Source organism: Lycium barbarum, chromosome 5, assembly GCF_019175385.1.
Source record: "Lycium barbarum isolate Lr01 chromosome 5, ASM1917538v2, whole genome shotgun sequence".
Lineage (NCBI taxonomy): Eukaryota > Viridiplantae > Streptophyta > Magnoliopsida > Solanales > Solanaceae > Lycium > Lycium barbarum.
In genome coordinates this window covers 80884337-80898867 of record NC_083341.1, presented here as the reverse complement: position 1 = coordinate 80898867, position 14531 = coordinate 80884337, and the positions used below count along the sequence as shown (strand labels likewise).

Sequence of the window (14531 nt, the reverse complement as noted above, 5' to 3'; positions counted from 1 at the left end):
CGTAAATGACTATGACAAGTGAGGAAATAAGGGGTGCTCGGTGGTCAGCCTCGGGTACCCGTCGCGGCCCCCTAGCTGGGACGTGACATCATCACATCATCATATCATCACACACACACACATATATATATATATACCGTACCCGGCCCTCTAGTGAGGGACTCGGTGAACAATGCAGTGAAACTATGCACGAAAACATACCCGGCCCAGGACTTGGTGAAAGATATAATTACAGCATGCACGAGTAGATATATATATATATATATATATATATATATATATATCCCGATAACCTGTCTCCCGAGGAGTCACAACTAATCAAAACATAATATGATACGCAAGCCGACAAGGCTGCCACTACATATCAATACCATACGCAAGCCGACAAGGATGCCACTACAGACGAACATATCCATAGCACATCGTATAGGCACAGCCGAACAAAAATTATACACAACCCGCACGTATGTCTACAGACCTCTAAGAGTATCGATAGTGAAATATGACGGGACAGGGCCCCGCCGTACCCCTGGATAAACATATATATATATATATATATATATATATATATATATATATATATATATACATCAAAAGATCTGTACAAAAAGTCTAGGCTCCGGAACAATGGAGCTCTCCAAGACCGCTGAGTGGAAATCCTAAGCTGGAGGATCACCAAATCGAGTATCTGTACCTGCGGGCATGAAACGCAGCCCCCCGAAGAAAGGGGGTCAGTACGAGATATGTACTGAGTATATAAATCATGAAATACAATAAAGAGGATCACGACTGAAATAGAGATCACAGGAGACAAGTATGACATTCAAAATACCAATACACTTGCTTATGAAATGTAAATCATGCATATCAATATTATATATCATACCCGGCCTATTATGGGACTCGGTGAATAAAGTCATCACATGCCATCCTTGGCGCCATAATCACACATATATATATATATATATATATATATATATATATATATATATATATATATATATACCGTACCCGGCCCTCTAGTGAGGGACTCGGTGAACAATGCAGTGAAACTGTACATGAAAACATACTCGGCCCGGGACTCGGTGAAAGATATAATAACAGCATGCACGAGTAGAGTAGTGAGTAACCATAAGCAAATCAAATCATCATCTGAGACTCGATAGGATAGACAGAATCAACTAACACTTGAATATCAACGAAGGCAGTCATGTCAAGTATCCCTCGAACGTCGTTATGAATTATGTCAAATGGAACTTCAGGAATCATAGACACATATCGAGATAATATGAAACAGCTTATGGAAACCAAGAACATTAACCATCCTAGCGTCTCTAAGTATAGGAACTTATACATTCGTCGTTTGTTCGTTTCATGTGAATCATGCCAAAAGAAAGAAGGGTTAGCTTTACATACCTTGTCGTTTTTCAAGTTAACCATAACTTAGGTCTTGGGCTTCACCAATCTACAATAATACCAAATATGCCAATAATTAAATTAGGATATTCTTTCAAACCAAATCCTTAATTACTTAGAAATCTAACGATATTTGGGCAGCATCTCCCCTAAAACACAATAATCCTCGTGATTCCAAATTAGCCAAAATATCAATCACCATACCAACAACAATATCAATAAATACATATCTAAATAGAATCAAATCCATTCTTAAATCACCTCCAAAATAGCCCAATCTACATTCCTATACCGATACTTGTATACACTTCTTTATTTTCGTATATACATAGTATAACAACAAGCACAACAACAACAACAACAACCACAACCAACCCCACGATATTCCAGCACACCAAACAATTTATAACAACCACCAAACAGTCCACATGATAACAATAACAATTTATCCGATTTCCCGTAATTAATTTCGTAGTTCCCGTCTCTCAATTTAATTATGACCTGGACGAATTTAAATATATCTAGTAGAGGAGAATTTTTACCTTATATACCAATAATTAGTCTTCTTTCACCTTACTTCACTTCGAAGCTATCACACGGAGGAAACCGAAGTGGGTATAACCCTTTTATAATTTTTCACATTTTTACTCCGTTGAAGGAGAAATATTTCCCCTACCACGCTGCTGCCCTTTTCTTGAAATGTTGAAGGAAATATACGTATGTCTCTATATATCAAGAATGTTGCTGAACGTTTCTTTGGCCTTCAACAAAATTATCTAGGTAAAAGTATGAATTCCAAAGTGAAAGTATTGCTAGAATATAGCATGTTGCTGCCAGTTTAGGAGAACAAACGTTGCAAGGTGTCAACTCAAGGAATTCTCTTTCTTTTCTTTATTTGGAGTGTGGGGCCCACCTTAACATTTATGAATTGTGAGAATGTCCCACTATTGCCACCAGATCCGTATGTATGCATATGAGTCATTTGTTTTTTTTTTTAAATGGTGCCATGTGGAAAGGTGCCTCTAGGCTAGCTGATTATTTTACTTTATTTTTTTGCTAGTACATATTTGAAATGAATCATCTGTAATGAATTCTGAAGTTTCCTAGTACTTAGATAGTTGCGGGGTCTACATACTCTTCATTTAATAAGGAAAAAGAAGGATTGGCTATTAAACAACCACCAACACATACTTATACAATGAAACGTGAGTCATAAGGGGCTGATTTTGGTAGTCCCACGTGGACTCCATAATTGTCCACTATTATATCACTTATCTTCCACTAATCCATTAATTAAACCCTTGAATTTAACTAATTACCGGTATAATTAATTTCTTGATTCATTTCACTTGAATTGACCACTTTTAACACACCTTATATACTCCTTATCATAATCGTATAATATAACACTAGTCCATTGTCCCTTTTGGTATACATAAAATATTATTTCCAATCATCATCATCACACTTTTTCGTCTTAAATCATTTCGGGACTTCAAACTCTTTGTACACCGAGCTCTCGATTTTTATCCTTGATTATGATCGAATTCTCCGGGCTCGGGTAATTTTTCTCACATTGGACGATTAAATTGTTCTAGACCAAAAATACGGAATGTAACAATATGCACTTTGTACATAACCTGCATCTGTCAATGCATTAGTGAGCTTTATGTTCCACTGCCTGGATGCCTGTTTAAGGCCATATAGTGACTTGACCAATTTGCAAACTCTTTTCTCCCCCTGTGGATGGAATCCTTAAGGCAGGGTCATGTATACATCTTCAAACAAATCACCTTGTAAAAAAGCATTGTTAACATCCATTTGTGAAATGTCCCAGTTTTGAGCAGCTGCAATACTGATTACAAGCCTGACTGACACCATTTTTGCAACAGGTGAGAATGTATCATGATAATCCAGGCCCTCTTTTTGGTTGTATCCCTTTGCCACCAGTCTTGCTTTAAACCTTTCAACCTCCTCATTAGCTTTATACTTAATCTTGTAAACCCACTTGGATCCTATGGCCTGTTTCCCTTTTGGAAGATCAACTATATCCCAGGTGTGATTATCCTCTAATGCTGAAATTTCTGATTGCATAGCTTCTATCCACCTAGAATCTTGTGAAGCTTCTTGGAAGGTTTTTGGTTCTATAGTAGCTGAGAAGGAGGTAATATAGGACTGATAAGTAGTGGAAAGGGAAGAATAGGTGATATAATTGGAAATAGGGTATTCAGAAGGGTCAGCATTTATTTTGGTAGTGACATAGTCTTGCATCCATATTGGTGGCCTAACGCTCCTCCTGGATCTGGTAGATGGTTCAGCTGGCAACACCTCTGGTTCAACCACCTGTACAGGTGGATCAGGATCATCTGCTTCATTAAGCACCATTGCATTTGGCAGTTGATCTGCAGTGGCAACTGCCTCTTGAATATCATCAACCTGTGCTTGATTGTTGTCAATGGGAGTGTGATCTTGAGTATCCACACCGAAGTCTTGTAACTCTTCTACTTCCAGCTGAGCTTCCATATCTGGAGGGAGTACGGGAGATGGAATGATTGGTTCATTGACTGTTAGCTGAGATTCAGTAAAGATGTCATCCATCTCTCCTTTTGCCCCTTTGAAAGGGAATATGTCCTCCCTAAAGCTCACATCTCGACTTACAAGAAATGTCCTGGTATCCAAATCATCCAACTTATAACCCTTTTGAGTTTCTATGTATCCTAAAAATACAGTCTTTCTTGCCATGGGAGCAAACTTGGTCCCTTTAGGCAATACACTGGCAAAGCACATACATCCAAACACCCTTAAGTGATCAAACAGTGGAGCCCTTTTTTGCAATACCTCATATGGTGATTTTCCTTCTAAAATAGTGGAAGGAAGTTTATTGATCATGTAGACTGCTGTCCTAACACAGCCACCCCAAAACTTGTGTGGTACCCCTCTTTGAAATTTAATGCCCTGGCTACTTCCAAAATGTGCCTATGTTTTCTCTCCACAACACCATTTTGTTGTGGAGTGTAGGGGAAACTACTTTGATGAATTATGCCAAGAGAAGCAAACAGTTCTGAACAACTAGAGTTAAGGAATTCCCTTCCATTATCAGATCTCAGGATTTTAACAGATGCATCATATTGGTTCTTTATTCTACAGAGAAAATCTTTTAATACAACAATGACCTCACATTTAGACTGCATTAAACATATCCAAGTATACCTACTGAAGTCATCTACAATTGTCACAAAGTAAAGCTTTCTATCATAGGTTGGCACCTTGAAAGGGCCCCAAACATCCACATGAATCAAATCAAACATAGCATTTGTCTTACTTGTGCTTACAGGGAATCTAAGTCTGCTTTGTTTAGCTAGTGGACACACTGTGCATTGATGTTGTGTCTCCTTATTCACCTTATATTCTAGAAAAGGTATATGCTTCATAACCTCTGTGAAGGGATGCCCCATTCTGAAATGCCAAATTGAAGGATTTATTTGTTCTTGTAGTACTGCTCCTGCTCTTACTGCTTCTTCTTGCCTCAACCAATATAAGCCATCAGATTCTCTACCAATCTCCATCACCTTGCCATTGTAGAGTCCTTGAAATACACAAAATTTTGGGTAAAAGTTCACTGAGCAGCACAATTCGTTTGTTATCTTAGAGCCTGAAAGCAAGTTAAACTTAAAGTCAAGCACATATAGGACATCTTTAATAACATGATTCTTCAGTATGATTGTCTCCCCTGTGTGTGTTATCTTGCATGTCTCTCCAGTTGGAACTTGCACCCCACTATGGCTTTGATTTTCTATCTCCTTAAGTTCACTTAAGATTCTTCTAAGTGTTGTTACATGATGGGATGCACCACTGTCTACTATCCAATCACAAGTTCCAAATTTTGATAACAGGGTTGATATACCCGTCATACCTGCCATGTTGGAATAGTATTCACCTGTTGAGTCTCCTGCAGACTGATAGTTCTCCTTCCTTTTATTTTTCATATTCATGTAATCTTTGTACTAGTCCTCATTCAAGAAATGACCTCCTTTGCCCTGTCCAAAACTAGGCTCTCCTCTTGCATCATCAACATTATGGACATTGTGAGCATAAGATCTTCCTTCTGTTCCTTATGACTTTTTTTTTTTTACTTTTGAAGTCTGCTGGATAACCTACTACTTTATAACAGTCAACTGAGTGGTGATTTTTATATCCACAATGTATGCAGGGAACCCCAGGCACAAACACACCGCCAGATTTCTTCTGCCTATTCCCTTGACTATGGTACTGCTTCCTACCAGCATACATGCTTAAGGTGTCTCTATTGTTGTCTACTACTCCTAACACTCTTTGACTTTCCTCTTGCATTACTATAGCATATGCTTGGTTAATTGTCAACACTGGTGTTCTAAGTAGGATATCACTCCTTACATGACTATGACTTTCATTTAAGCCCATTAGGAATTGTAACAGCCTTTGATTAGTTAACAATTCAATGTAAGTTTCCATTTCTGCAGTACCACATGTTGGTGGTAAAGGTGCTAATAGATCTAATTCATCCTAGCAATCCTTCATCTTCGAATAGTACACAGTGACAGTGTCCATACGTTGAGTCAATGTGGCAATTTCTCGCATCAATTAATAGATCCGAGTGAGGTTTGACTTGTCGAATCTCTCTTTGAATTCATCCCATACCTTTTTCGCACTTGAAGCCAACACAATGCTAGAAACTAACTTTGGGGCAACTGTACAGCTAATCCGTGATAACACAATGGCATTACATCAATCCCATTGTCCAATCAACTCTCCTTTGTATATATTTCGGGTGCAACTTCCATCTACAAACCCTAGCTTGTTTTTTCCCCATAACGCAAGCTTTATTGATCGGCTCCATAACGTATAATTTTCAGGTCCTGTTAATTTCAATCCAATTAAAACAACACCTGATGTATCTCTAGCTTGTAAGTGCAATGGATGTGTGTAATCGATCTGAGAAATTTGTGTTAGTTGCGGAATTTGTGTTTGCGGATTTTGTGTGGTTCCAATCTGCGTACTTGCAATTCTACCATGGTTGATCGTTTTCCAAGCTTTCACCGAGCTTTTAGCTATGGCGATCGAAGAACCTTAGGTACAAATTGACTCACGCTGATTAGATCGATTCCCGCTCTGATACCATGAGAAATTGTACTGCGTAAGCTAAGATTACAGAGTAATTGAGAAATTGAGATCAGATATTATTGAACTGATAATCTGGTAATGAGCTTACACCATTACTTATACATGTATACGGTTATAACCGCCTCTATTAAATGCTAACTAATTACCACTATGCCCCTGTGGCTATTTACAAAAGTATCCTTCAAACTAGTTACACTACTAATCAGTTACTAATTTGATAACGTGAACCGATAATTATCGTAACAAATGCGCCCCTGGATTAAGATTTAAAAATAGTGGATGCAAAATATGTCACCATACTCTGACGTCCATTTTGGCAATGCCTACGAACTTAATACGCCCTCTAATTCAATTTATGTGACTCTATTTTCTTTCTCGTCCACTTCACAAAAATGATTCTTGCTAATTTGAAAATTAATTTAATCTAATCTTTTCATTTTACATATACTTGATAACAAACTTTTATACCGACACAAATATTATGAAATTTTAAAACCACAAATTTTAAAAGTCACACAAATATTATGGCATGTATAAAATTATATGTTTCAAAAATCTACTTTCCTTTTTTAAACTCTTGCTCAGTAAACAGGGTCTCGGAAAGAGTACAATTTATACGTATAAGATGTAAATTTTTCAAATGTATAAATATAAGTAGTTGGAATTGAACGTAGTGAATGCCACAAAACTAAAAACTTGGATCTTTAGTTTCCAATATATACTCCCTCCGTTCACTTTTACTTATCTAATATTCTAAAAATAAATTTTACTTTTACTTGTCATTTTTAGCATATCAAGACAAGACAAATTTGTTTTCCCTGTTTTACCCATTGTATTAAAGACTCACTTCAAATTATTTTTCAAATCCAATAAAAATATGCACCAATTAATATAGATACATTGGTAAATTATAGACTTCATTTAATATTTCTTAAGGAGTGCGCCTAGTTAAAAATGGACAAGTAAAAGTGAACGGAGGGAGTACTTGTTATTCCCGTCTTTGTTAATTCTTGTCGTCAACAAAATGGACAGAGTATTATGCAGACTAGATGATGAAAGCCCGTGCTAGCATGAGCCCAACACAAAAAATAGTACCACACTTTTCTTTTTAGTTTGTCTAATAAAGAATGATATATTTGTATGTTTAGAAACCATTTAACTTGAAACTTCCTCTTTTACCTTTAATGAAATGATTTAAATCCACACAATTATCTGTGACTTGTTTTATACCACAAGTTTGAAAGATCTTTCCTTTCTTTTTTAAACTTCGTGCCTAGTCAAACTATGTCACATAAAATAGGACAGAGAGAGTACCTTTTAGTAATATAATTATGGAATTTTTATTATAAAAAATATTATAATTCAATTAATTGAAAATATCAATAAATTATTTTACTTAGTCCGCTTCTCCCATATATGACTTTCCTGGTTTGGTTTTTCAATTGAAAGATTTGGAATACACCTTTTCCTACCGAGTTTCATGCCATCATGTCTTGCTACTCAACAACACTAGAAAGCGCTTTCATGTGTTAATAGCTGTTGTAGTCTTAAATTTTTAAGTATAGACCAACTTCATTATTTTAAGAAAATATGTGTATAGGTTTGTTGACCGCTTATATTTCGTCTTTTTGATGTTATTCCTCATTATTTGTGTGAGACGCATGTGTCTAAAATTAGTGCATTTTTATCCTTATACAAAGGTATAAGTTTTAAATCTTTTGGTTCTATGACTTCTTTAGCAGTTTTTGTGTTCAATTTAAATCGTTATTTCTTTTTTCCAGAATTTCTCTTCTTTAAATTTTCTCTAAGTATACCTTTACCATTTTCTGAACTTATTATCATTATTTAGATGTCCTTTTTTTTGCAATTGTCTTCTACTTCTTCACGCGAACCCCACCTTAATTTTTTTTCTCAATTGTCTCTTAATTCTTCACGTGGACCCACCTTAATTATTTTTTTAATTATTTTAATTAATTCACTATATTAGAAGAGTGGGTGGTTGACCACCAAACCCACTCTTCTAATATAGTAGAAATAGAAATATGAGCCCGTTTGGATTGACTTATAAGTTGCTTATAAGATGTTTTCAGCTTTTTTGAGTGTTTGACTAGCCAGCTTAAAGTCATTTTGTGCTTAAAATAAGCTCAAAAAAATAATTAGGCCCATTTAACTTAGCTTATCTAAAGCAGCTTATAAGCTGAAAACAGCTTATAAGCCAAAAAAAATAAGTTAGACTACCCCAACTTATTTTTTTTAGCTTATAAGCTGCAAACAGCTTATAGGCATAAGCCCATCCAAACAGGCTCTATGTCTTTGGTCAAAGTAACAATATGTTCTACTTTTTGTTTCAGGGAAAGACAGCTGTTTGGATTAAATTGCCTATAGAACATGCCAACCTAGTTAACGCTGCAGTCAAGGTACGTAAAACTAAAACTAAATAAAGTTTCATGAACTGATGATCACAACTCACAAGGCCAATAAAGGAGTATTAATTAAACATTGATGATTTGTGTTAGTACTTATTTTTTATTGTTGCATGAAATATAATGCAGGAAGGATTTTGGTATCACCATGCAGAGCCAACATACTTGATGTTGGTGTACTGGATTCCTCAAAATCCTAATACTATTCCGGCAAATGCTTCTCATAGAGTTGGTGTTGGGACTCTTGTCATCAATGATAACGGAGAGGTACACATCTGTTTCATTTTATATAACATTTTTTTCTTATTAACATGTTTTGCAAATAATTGATACCTTTTTTTTTTTTTTAATAATTTCATTTTATATACCATCAATGGTATACTTTTATTACCCAAAAAAATTTCATAACATTTTTAAGATCACAAGTTTTAAATTTTTTTTTTTTAAGTTATAAAAAAAACTAGTATTATTTAATGTGTTTTATTTTTAAAGTTGTTTAACAGATTTTGCCGTCACTACAATATACGTGACTTATGTCATTTTTGCACAGGTATTATTGGTCCAAGAAAGAAATGGGACATTCAGGGGCACAGGGGTGTGGAAACTTCTTACTGGGGTTATTGATGAGGTAATCATCATTACATTGTGACGGAGACCGCGATTTTTGTAGGACAAAAAAAAAAAAAAATTAAACCAAACTAATACAAAAAAAAAAAAAAAAAAAAAACATAAGTAGGTTTCACACACTAATTTAGTGCGTGAAAGGACCAAACTGCAAAAATAAAATGTTGGCCTTTCACGCACGAAATTCGTGCGTGAATGAGGCCACCAAAAAGTCCTGCTCTTTTGACCTTTTTAGCCAATGAATTTCAACTCCCATTTCTATTTTCTCACATCATTTGTCTTCCATTAGCTGCGCACCTGCCTTCTCTTCTTCTTAAGTTCTCATTGCACTGCATCGCATGGAGTCCGAAATCAAAATGCCCCCAAAAAAATCATTTTGAATCAAAATATCCCAATAAAAAAAAAAGTTACAAAACTACCTTTAGCGCAGTAATTTACTGTGCTAAAGCAATTCACGGAGACGGAGCCGTTAACTGCTTTAGCGCAATATTTTACTGCGTTATAGAAGCAATTTTTTTTCCTATAACGCAGTAAAATATTGCGTTATAGAAACAGTACCGAAAAAAAAAAATCTATAACGCAGTAAAATAATGTAGGCCCAATACATTAAGGATACGTAGACGTTCGGATAGTCATTTTAGGAGTTGAAAAGGTACCCGAAGTAAGTTTTGTTTGAAAACTTTAGGATGTTTTATTTTTTAAGATTTTGATTTAAGCGTGTTATTTTTTAATCAAGACATAACTTTATTTTGAATATAAATATAATTCTAAAAAATTTGTCCGCATAGATCTCGAAAAAATACGCAAGTTCAAAAAAACAAACGCGTAAAACGGACGTCCGAGCGCAAAGTTATGACCATCTAAAGTTTGACGACTTTACAACTAGTTTTTCTCCCTATATTTTTTAGAATTATATTTATATTCAAAATAAAGTTATGTCTTGATTAAAAAATAACACGCTTAAATCAAAATCTTAAAAAATAAAACACCCTAAAGTTTTCAAACAAAACTTACTTCGGGTACCTTTTCAACCCATAAAATGACGATCTGAACGTCTACGTATCCTTAATGTATTGGGCCTACATTATTGTACGCAGAAAAAAATATCAGGCTCTATAAAAAATATTGACGTTTCAGAGTCTTGACACACGACTAATTGTTGGTCAAAGTATGGAAAAAACACTAAGTTTTTTCAAACAAAACTTACTTCGGGCACCTTTTCAACCCCTAATGACGATCCGAACGTCTACGTATCCTTGATGTATTGGGCCTACATTATTGTACGCAGAAAAAAATATCAGGTTCTATATAAAATATTGACGTTTCGGAGTCTTGACACACGACTAATCGTTGGTCAAAGTATGGAAGAAAACACTAAGTGTTGCAAAAAATAAAGTTGGCCAATATTTTTTTTGGTACTGTTTCTATAACGCAGTATTTTACTGCGTTATAGAAAAAAAATCTTGCTTCTATAACGCAGTAAAATACTGCGCTAAAGCAGTTAACGGCTCCGTCTCCGTGAACTGCTTTAGCGCAGTAATTTACTGCGCTAAAGGTAGTTTTGTAACTTTTTTTTTGTTGGGGTATTCTGGTTCAAAGAGATTTTTTTGAGGGCATTTTGGTTCCGGACTCCATGCGATGCAGTGCAATGAGAACTTAAGAAGAAGAGAAGGCAGGTGGGCAGCTAATGGAAGACAAATGATGTGAGAAAATAGAAATGGGAGTTGAAATTCATTGGCTGAAAAGGTCAAAAGAGCAGGACTTTTTGGTGGCCTCATTCACGCACTAATTTCGTGCGTGAAAGGCCAACATTTTATTTTTGCAGTTTGGTTCTTTCACGCACTAAATTAGTGCGTGAAACCTACTTATGTTTTTTTTTTTTTTTGTCCTACAAAAGTCGCGGATTCCATTGTGATGTCGCTTGTTTGAGTGCATTGTATCATAACAAAATGTCAAGTATCATCTAATTTTCAATATAATATACTCAAATTAACGATATTTCTGTGAAATTAAAGGAAACAAATTAAATGTTAAATATTATTTGATTTAATCTTTAGATTTAATTCATAATGAAACACACACTCTTCTCTAACCCCTTTCTCATTATGTTTTTCTTACTATAATATTTTTTTTTCATTTAGTATCTTACGTTTAATCAAAATAATATCATATATGATTTTAGTCGTGATTTTGAATTTGTCCAAAATATAAATAGAAACTTTCTCTTGTTACTTGTCGTAAGATATATTGATAAATTTAATAATTACTACTTAGCACTATTTTACATAAGCAATTGAATTATCTTCTCTTGGTTTCCAGTCCACCAAATTTTGTGTTTTAATTTTAATTGTTAATATATATATAGACGAAAGATTCAAAACTTGGACATATAGAGAAAAATATAGGTAAGATTTAACAAAGATTAAATCTCGTTTCAATGGCTAGTTTAGTGACTTTTTATTATTTTTTGAAATTAATTATTTATTCTCAACGGAAAATATTGGATTGGGGGGGGGGGGGGGGGGGTTATCGTTCCCCTTCAATATGTGAGGGGGGTATCATTTCCCAACCCTTAAATGTTAAGGGGATAAAATGGGATTCACTTCGATTTTGAATACTCTTTCCTATTGTCTTTTTTTTTTTTTTTTTTTAATTGCAACAAAATTGTCTCACCAAAAAAAAAAAAAAAAAACTCACCAAATCTAATTCTTCCAAACAACAGGGGGAAGATATATGTGATGCTGCTGTAAGAGAAGTAAACGAAGAAACGGGAGTAAGTTCAATACTAGAGCTTCATACTAAGCTAATTATATTTCTAACTATTATTTCATTTTATAAATCATTTATTTTTTATTTAATTCTTTTTGTCTTCATATTATGTTTTTTCAGATCAGAGCAGAATTTGTAGATCTACTTGCATTCAGGTAATCTCCTATGCCTAAGAAGGGGAATTTTTCATTCCTGTCGGCCGAAGTTAATTACTCATGCCAGCTAATATATACACAAATAATGTAATTATGTATATTATATGCATATTTTTACTTTATATATAAAACATATATACATTTTCCCGCTATTATTTTTGGACAAAAAGGTAATTGCCCCTTTAATATATGAAGGTTTTTGAAGGATCTAGTACTATAGAGCACTAGGGATAGGATTCCATAATTATTTCTTGTGCCATTTCCTTTTCTAAACTTAATTATTTACACAGACACTCAATTTTATTTGTATTACTACAGGCAAAGCCATAAATCATTCTTCGGGAAGTCGGATTTATTCTTTGTTTGCATGCTAAAACCGCTCTCTTATAAGATCCAGAAGCAAGATTCTGAAATTGAGGGAGCACAGGTGTGTACTGTCATTTCTCATTACTAATTATGACTGAATTTTACTTAGTTTAATCCTTGATACGATATAAAAGATTAATTAGTGTTAGTTATATTTATGCCATGAAAGATTTCTAATTGAATAGTTTTATTACTATTTAATAATCGCAGTGGTAGCCTATGGAGGAATATGCAGCTCAACCTTTTAAAATTTTGATTTTAAAAAAGAAATTTAAATAATCACTGCCATGTCATTTTTTGGTACAAGAAATTTGATTTTTTTTCGGTGAATTGTACTTCTGAGTAATTAACGCATAGTTCAATGACTTTAATGAGATCAAAAAAAACATTGTGGCTTTAATAATACAACACCGTAAAGTCTAGTGACTTTAGTGAGACAAAAATTAGTTTTATGACTCTACTGATACATAAGTAAAGTTTAGTGACCATTAGTGAAATTAACCCTCGAATTTTCCTTAAAAGATTAATTAGTTTTAGTATTTTTCCAGTAGCTAGGGAGATTTTGTAGGTGAAATTCAATATGATTGGCTTTTAGTTTGATTATTATTAAACTAGATTTAAGTTTTATTTATGCCAAAAAAGACTTCTCATTGAATAGTTTGTTCGTCTTTAATACTTGCAGTGGATGCCTATGAAGGAATATGCAAATCAGCCTTTTGTAAAGAAGCATGAGATGTTCAATAAAATAGCAGAGATTTGCTTAGCAAAAAAGGCCAACAAATACAGTGGATTCTCTAATGTGCTTGTGACTTCTGGATTTTCTGATAAGAGGAGTTATTTGTACTTCAACCAAGAACAATTTACATTACCTGAAAATTAAGGATGCAAAGTAACCTGAGGTAATACAGTGACTGAACCAGAATTTGAAGTCTATGAGTTCCGAATTTGTCATTGAGTAATTCGTGTTAGTTATTGGGTTCGTAATTAATATTTGTATATATTCAATAAATTCCCTAATACAATACATGATTTTAAAAAGAAATTACTAAATTCGTCCGAACTAGCGTATACTATTCTAGACAGGAGTTTGCTTAATCTTTTGTATAATAGATATTCTTTGTTCAGGAGAATCAGATTAAGAGGCTACTATAGTCGAGTTCAACTTCACGAGAAATAATGTGACCACCAAGCAAACTACCATTTTTTGGTCTTGTTTAATCTTCTCTCTTTGTAATTCTTGTTACAAATGAAGAAGTTCTCGATAAGTCCCTAAGATTGTCTTTGCAGAAAAAGGCCATGTTTATTTGCTTTGAGGGAAAATAGAAAAATCGTTGAGTATAGTAATAACAAGAATTTAGTGCTAAATTGCCTAAATCAATGTTTTAAAAAGACGATTTATATGGAGTAGAATGTTCTATTTATCATGCCCGGCGTTAGCCCTAGGCACGAAAGTTCTTTTTCATTTTTTTAAAAGAGAAAAGTCCCAAAAATACTCTTGAATTATTCGAATATTTTGCTTTTACCCCGTGTTACATTTTTAGCTTAAAAATATCACGTCGTTAGTCAATTAGCTAGAAAATGCCCATCAACTAGTCAAATACCTCAAAAATATCCTTCC

At 34.3% G+C, this 14531-nt stretch overlaps 1 long non-coding RNA gene and 1 pseudogene across 1 annotated transcript; one reads left to right on the top strand and one right to left on the bottom strand.

Moving 5' to 3' along the window:
- Window positions 1-604: 604 nt before the first annotated feature.
- On the bottom strand, window positions 605-2681 carry LOC132642539 (uncharacterized). Its single transcript, XR_009583224.1, has 3 exons — window positions 1959-2681; window positions 1417-1465; window positions 605-694 (listed from the first exon to the last, which is right to left on the bottom strand). It is a non-coding gene; the product is annotated as an uncharacterized LOC132642539 (long non-coding RNA).
- A 6207-nt stretch (window positions 2682-8888) lies between these two features.
- LOC132642540 (nudix hydrolase 2-like) lies at window positions 8889-13862 on the top strand (annotated as a pseudogene).
- The last annotated feature ends 669 nt before the right edge of the window (window positions 13863-14531 follow it).